The sequence below is a fragment of the Rhinopithecus roxellana genome, chromosome 4, assembly GCF_007565055.1.
Source record: "Rhinopithecus roxellana isolate Shanxi Qingling chromosome 4, ASM756505v1, whole genome shotgun sequence".
Taxonomy (NCBI): domain Eukaryota; kingdom Metazoa; phylum Chordata; class Mammalia; order Primates; family Cercopithecidae; genus Rhinopithecus; species Rhinopithecus roxellana.
Window position 1 is genome coordinate 100,707,052 of NC_044552.1, and position 7,531 is coordinate 100,714,582.

Below are 7,531 nucleotides of genomic sequence, written 5' to 3' on the forward strand. Positions count from 1 at the left end.
TGGTTAAGGAAGTCTTGACCAATTTTTGCAATTTTCAAGCCTTGCTTGAAAATTTGGGATCAGCAGAAAAGAATGTTAGTTCTGGTTCATGAATGTGACTTTCTTCAGGCTCCTCAGGATTAAATTGAGAACAAAGTATGATGGTCAGAGTTCAATCCCCAGTTCTCCTTGTCTGAAGTCTACTGTGGGGGATGAGTTGTTTGGTGGGGATCTGGGTTCTTGAAAAACAACTTGGAGACATACATGAAGATGTTATCTTTAGTCTCTATTGGGGAACCAAACATCTTGTGATTCTAGCTTCCTTGGCTATTGTTTTAGGTTACTATTTTACCTTCATGCTTATCATGTTGCTTAACTTCTCAAGGCTAGCTGGGTACCTGGAATTTCTCTTGAAAGAGCTCAACATTTTCCTTTATTTTCATGCTTGGGGGGCCTGCAGGCCACTGAGAGGGAAGTCCCTGCTTTGTCTCACAAGCACTTTGGAGAAGGCTTCGTGGAGGAGGTGGGCCAGTAAATGTATGTGCATTTCCACAGTCAGATTTGAAAGGAGTTTGCAGGTTAGGAGTATGGTGTAAACAAAAACATAAGGCAGGAAGCCCAGGAAGGAATACAGACACTCAGGTGGGGACAGGAGGGCTCAGGAGGTGGGGAGGATAAAGGAGAACTTGGGTCTGATTATGGAGGAACAAGAGCACCTACTCTTTAGACAGTAATAGTGGTTTGGGTTGGCGGTGGGTTTAGGAAGACCAGTTAGGAGTCAGTTGCAATAATCCAAGGCAGCAGGGGTGAAGGACTGAAATAGGGACTGCACGATTTCTGTTGGAATAAATAGGAAGCTGTGGGTATGAGAGGCAGTGTAGAGAAATAATTGACACAATGTACTGACTGATTAGATAAGGGGTTGTTGGAGGAAAAGGGAACAGATAAAGGTTTTTAGAGAATTCTAGAGGCTCTGAGAATTCTACAAAGTATGGTTGGGAGAGTGTTGTACTATTCAGAGAGAGAAGAAATAGAGAAGGAGAGGCAGCTGGGCTGTAATAAATTCAAACTAGAAAATGATGGTTATGATGATGATAATAATAATAATAATACTGATAATGGCAGTTTATCTGTTAAGCACTGAGTATAACCTTAACATTATACTAAGCATTTTATATGTGTTATTTCATTTAAGCCTCATAACGTTTTTATTGTCTACAATATATATAGATACAATATATGAAATGTGTTACTTTAAAGAGGAATTAACTTCTCCAAGCCATATATTCTCATCTATAAATACAAATTCTCATCTATAAATACATATTCTCATCTATAAATACAAACTTCTAGATGAGAAAATATGGCTCAGAGAAGTTAATTCCTCTTTAAAGTAATACAGCTTATAAAAAAGTAGGGTCAGATTTTGAGGTGACTTTTGTCTGCTAGTGAACCCGGTGTCTTAATCACATGTGTTGAGTCTGAGGAGTAGTATATGGGGTATATGTGTCACCATGTCCAAAACAGAGATGGAAATTTGGATCTGAAGCTTAGGAGAAAAGCCAAGACAGTCTAAAGATTTTGGAATGATCAGTACAAATAGGATAATTAAAGCACAAATCCATGTGATTATGTATAGTCAGAAAATACACATAATCTAAAAATGCAACTGTAAGAAAAATCAATATCTAAGGGGTGAAGAAAAGGAAAGGAAAAACTTTAAAAAGTGTCAGAATGTCAAGGAAGAATTAGCATTAAGATAGTGCAAAGAGTTAACCATGAAGACAATATCTAGGAGGATGTGGTCAACAATATTGGGTTGCCAAGAGGTCCTGTAGGTTGGTGATTAAGAAAATTAGATAATAATTAGAGCTCATTAAAGATCTCTGAGACAGGACTTTTAGAAGATTAATGAAAGGGGTAAATAGGAATCATGTTACAGGGTTAACAGCACATGGCTAAGAAGTTCAGGAAATGAGTGTACATAACTCTTTTAAGGGCTTGATGTCAAGGAATACGTAACATGGAATGGTAACTCAAAGGGGGAATAAAATGGAGGAACATTTTTAAATTTTGTTTCTTTTTTGTTTGCTTCTAGTTTATTTTGTTTTCTTCTTAGGGATAAGGAAGAATCCCATCTGATGGGATGGGAATGTGTGAAGATAAAGGAGAAAAGGAAGAGAGGGTCTATAGAAATAAATGGAACCCCCAGTGGAAGAGTCTACCTTGGAAAGGAAGAAATTCCCACCTTCTTCTGAGAAGGAGAGATGAGGAGAAGACGGGTAGGGGAGGGGAGATATTACTATAGAAGAAACTGTAGGAGGTGAGGACATTGATAAGGGTAGTAAAGGCAAGTGTGAAATAGATGTAAATAGAGTGGAAAATATTCTGAATAATCATGTAGAGAAAATGGACTCAAGTTAGGAATTTAAAAAATATGCAGGAGCTTTGAGGCTTACCTTATTTAATGAGAGAAGCACATATGCCAACTTCAAACCAGATTTAAAATTGGATCAATGTGCTATACAAATTCTTTAGTTATATAAACCTAATAGTTGAAGACATCTTCTATTGCAGCAGAAATAAAAAATATAAATCTTTATATAACTTATGTGTTAAGTTCTCCCTTAAATTCTTGCTTGGATAAAGGGTACAGAGAGAACTGTGGCTTCTATGTGTAACTCAGGAAGTGATCATAAAGATTTCTTCCATTTGTATAGGGCTTTATTGTTTAGAAAATATGTTAACTCATGTTACCTTACATTCCAAAAGGACTGGAAGGAAGAAAAATCTTGAGTGTAAATCACACTGGAAAAATATTTTTGGAGAAGGGAAAGAGTCTCTCATGCTGTGTAACTGCCATTTCCAGAAAGCATAGAAAAGAGGGCCAGGTATGGTGGCTCCAGTTTGTAATCCCAGCACTTTGGGAGGCCAAGGTGGGTGGATCACCTGAGGTCAGGAGTTCAAGACCAGCCTAGTCAACATGGTGAAACCCCCATCTCTATTAAAAATACAAAAGTTAGCCAGGTGTGGTGGCAGGTCCCTGTAATCCCAGCTGCTAGGAAGGCTGAGGCAGGAGAATCGTTTGAACCCGGGAGGCTGAGGTTGCAGTGAGCCGAGATCACACCACTGCACTCCAGCCTGGGCGACAGAGTAAGACCTTGTTTCAAAAAGAAAAGAAAAGAAAAAAAGAAAAGTAAAGGAAAAAAGAAAAGAAAAGAAGAAAAAAAGATGAATCCTCAAGGGCAGCTCAGAGTTCTTCTAAGTCCTTGTTAAAGAAGCCTGTTCCAGGTTAGGCACATGTTCTTGGGATTTGATATTTTGCCAGTGGAAATATTTCTTTCTCTTTGGATTTATGTAGGATGCCCAGAATGCTCGGAGCTTCTTGAAATCTCAAATAGGGCTTTTACATAGTATACCAATAACAATTTCTTACACAGCTTTGAGCTCTTTTCCAGGAATGGGGATGAGGTTTTGCATATAAAGCCAATTTTTTTGTGTAAGGGTTTTGAATCATCTGGTTGACATTTAAGTTATTGATCCTTACTATCAGAATCACTAGCCACAGAGTTCTGAAGGATTGGTTTTGGCCTTGACACTCTTATCAAAAACTGAGCAAACAGCACTGTAGAGGGCTCTTTAGGGCCTTATACACTAGTTTCTGATTCTCCTCTTTCACATTTGTTACTTAGGAACGTGGCTTGTTGGATTTTCCTTATTTAGAAGGTTTGTTTATAATAATCACTTTATGTTTTATATCCTTTACAGTTTTATATATTCTATTTTTCTCTTAGTGAATTCCTATGAAGTATGCAGGGAAGGGCAATGCTATTTTTTTCAACAGAAAAATAACCCTGTAGTGAAGATGATTTACTCAGGGTCTTACAGCTAGCCACCAGGGAAGCCAGGATTTGAACCCCCATCATCTCATACCTGCTTTTAACCTGACATTTTGATGCCTGTGCAAGTCATGGGACTTGATTCTAGAGTAATAACAGAAAGGAATTATATTTATGTTAAATAGAATAAGATGCACTTTCCATTTTTAATGTCTAAAATGGTTGAATATTGGTAATATCATGTAGTTCTACCCAATATAGACAGCTGAGTACTGTGGGGAAAGAGTGTAGATTTTAGAGTCTGACTAGCCTAAGCTAGAATCCCAGCTGTATCTCATGTCAGAATTGAATTACTTCTATATTGTTTAACTTTTCTAAGCCTTTGTTTAACCTTCCTAAGCCTTTGTTTCCTCACTGTAAAAAATGGTTGAGTATGGTACCTCCTTTAAAGGTCCTTATGAAGAGCACACAGTGCCATGTCTGCAAAAAACCTATCTCAGTATATGATGCACAGTAAGTTATAAATAGAACACAGCAAATATTATTGCAAATAAGGGATTAACAGATACCAAACTGGAAAGCAAAAGGAGCGTTTTAATTGTTTGTTGTATGTTTAATATTGTATTTTTAGATAAGAAACAATTTGTCATTCTTCTTAAATACTGAATACTATTTTTTAGTACTGAGTGCTATTTTTTAATTTGTAGATTATTTGGTGATGTGTGGGAGAAGAAGGGCATTATTGATCATTTCTATTTTCTGTCTCTTACACATATTTTCTTTTTTTCTATAATAAATAAGAAGTGTTTTTATAGTGGATATGAAGCTATAAGATAAAAATTGGTTTAAGCATTAAATGATAAAATATTAAGAATGTGAAAAAGGAACAACTTCCTAAAAAAATTGATAGCCTCTGGCTGAACAGGAGAGTTTGATATTTAAAGTAAAAATCCGTGTACATCTTCCATCTGCTCATGTGCATTCACTCGGTCATTTATACATTCATTCATTCATTCAACAAATAATATTTAAGTGCCACCATGTTTCAGAAACTGTGAGGAGATTAAAAAAAGATGGAATACTTAATTCTTAATGGGTTATTGATGACATCTTTTCCTCAGAATATTGAAATACCAGGAAGATGCACCCATCTTGGGCAGTCAGATGTGTATACTTTACATGCATATTTGAACTCACTAAACAAGAACAGGAAATAGAAACTCAGCTTCAGGAAAATAATAATTTCCATCATACATTCAATGGCTACTGGAAGACTAACTTATAAAGATATAGGTGGTATATTTGCCATTGAAAAATCTTACAAAAAATGCTAATAGGTACTAACTGTCATTAAAACACTGAATGTTATTACTAAAGAGACTAATAATTAAGGAAATTCATGCAAGGAAAAATAAAATTATAGGTTTAATGGAAAGAATGTTTACCTTAGGATAGAGAAACCCATAACTAAAATTTGAGAAATCTTTGAAATGATGAACAGTCATTGACCTGTTATGGGTTCTGCACTGTGCTTGCCAAAGTGCCCAAAGAGTATATTTTCCTTTCTCTTTTCATGCTGTAGGTCAAAGTAAAAACATTTTCTCATTCAATGTTTTAAGTTTTGGTTAAATGACATTGGCATTTATTGATTTTTAAAATATTATGATTAGAAAAAAATAGATTTTTTTTTCAGATGGCATCTGCAACATAATTGGCAGCTGAATTTGAATTCTGCTTGTGCCCTAATTAGTTGTATAATCTCAGGCCGGTCACTGGACAGTTATGAGCTTCAGTTTTCTCATCTATTAATTAGGCACAATGATTTCTAAGATACAGGATGGTTGTGAGGATGAGTGTCTTGAGATAAAGAACCTGTCTAGAGCAGTATCTAGGACACAGAAGAGACTCAAATGTTATCCCTTTCATTCAAAAAATATTTGATGCATGAAATGTGTGGTTTGCAAAAAATTGCTGCTATTTTAGTTCTACTTTTAATTATTTCTTAGAATCTTTTATTCTTCCTTGGAAATATGTAACCAAGTTTACGTACAAGTAAAATGGGTAATAAGATTTAATTCTTTAATTTTATTATTTTTTCCAGCTGTTGTTTAAGAAAAATGTTTATTTTTTTAAAACAATACGTGATCTTGGATATTTGCAAACATTTTTTCATGACACAAGGAGACATCAATACCAACTTGTCCTTCATTCAACATTTATTAAATAGTTACTGTGCTCCAGGCATGATTCTGGGACTGTGTACACAGTGGTGAATGAGACAGACATGGTCTCTGCTCTCATGAAGTATGAGAAGTGCCATAAAGTAAAAAAGACAGGGTGTTGTGATAGAGAATAATAGGGAAGTACAACTCTGGATTGGGTGTACAGGGAACTCCTCCCTGAGGAAGAGACATGTCAGTTAAGATGGAAGAAATATGAAAGAGCCAGCCATGAGAGAGTGATGAAGAGTAGTAAGCCAAATGCCCTAAGGTCAGGAAGATGTGTATGAGGAAATGATAAAGGTCAGTGTGGCTGGAGCACAGGAAGGTTGGAAAAAGTAGTGTGTGAAACAGCAAAAGACTGGCCCTGGAACTGATCATGCAAGACCTTGTAGATCATGGCAAAGAGGATGGCTTTTCCTTTAAACCTGGGAAAGCTATTGATAGAAAGTCAAAATTATAAAAGATCTGTCCCCTGTGATGTGATTTAGAAACATGAGTTAGGGATGATCACAGCTTGGACTAGGTTGGTGACATTCTCTGTGAGATGCACAGAGAATCAAGTAGAAGAGTCGTCTGTTTTGAAGATAAAAAGTATAGGCTGCTAGTGAGCCATTGGCCTGGTGGTCCCAGAGTGATCCCGGCGGCCGGTGGGGAAGACAAGGAGGGTTTGAGCATGGCAGAAGGAGACACCCTGGTATCAGTGGATTACGAAATTTTTGGGAAGGTGCAAGGGGTGTTTTTCCATCAGCATACTCAGGATGAGGGTAAAAAGCTGGGATTGGTAGGCTGGGTCCAGAACACTGACCAGGGCACAGTGCAAGGACAATTGCAAGGTCCCATCTCCAAGGTGCGTCATATGCAGGAATGGCTTGAAACAAGGGGAAGTCCCAAATCCCACATCAACAAAGCAAACTTCAACAATGAGAAAGTCATCTTAAAGTTGGATTACTCAGACTTCCAAATTGTAAAATAATGGCCTGAATTTAAGTTTTCTAAGATAAGCTCAGTGGTTTGGTTTTTATTGTTAATAGAGATAGAACTATTGTGTGTTAATGTTAGCATTAGTCAATAAGTTATATTAATGTCAGATATTTGAATGTTATTATATATCACCTGTATGATGGATTACAACTGTACACAAATCTAATCAATAAAAATGTTAGAACCTAAAAAATATATATATTATATATATAATATATATAATATATATATAGGCTTTTTCTTTTTTTTCCTAGCATGAAATGGCTATGAGAGCTAAAGGAGATAGATGAATTCAGAATTCTTTTACAAGTTTCTGGTTTGAAAAATTGGGTAGTTCTCGGTATCATTTGCTAAAATTGGGGGAAGTGAAGAAGGAGTAAGATGATTATATTTTGTTTTCGGTGAAGGAAGATTAAAAGTTCTGTGTGGAGCATGTTAAATTGGAAATACCTGTGAGACATTCAAGTAGAGACAGCAAGTTGGCAACTGGTTCAGAACACACCATTCACT

At 36.3% G+C, this 7,531-nt stretch overlaps 1 pseudogene; it reads left to right on the forward strand.

The window, feature by feature from the left end:
• Positions 1–6,713: 6,713 nt before the first annotated feature.
• Positions 6,714–7,013, forward strand: LOC104681601 (annotated as a pseudogene).
• Positions 7,014–7,531: the final 518 nt, after the last annotated feature.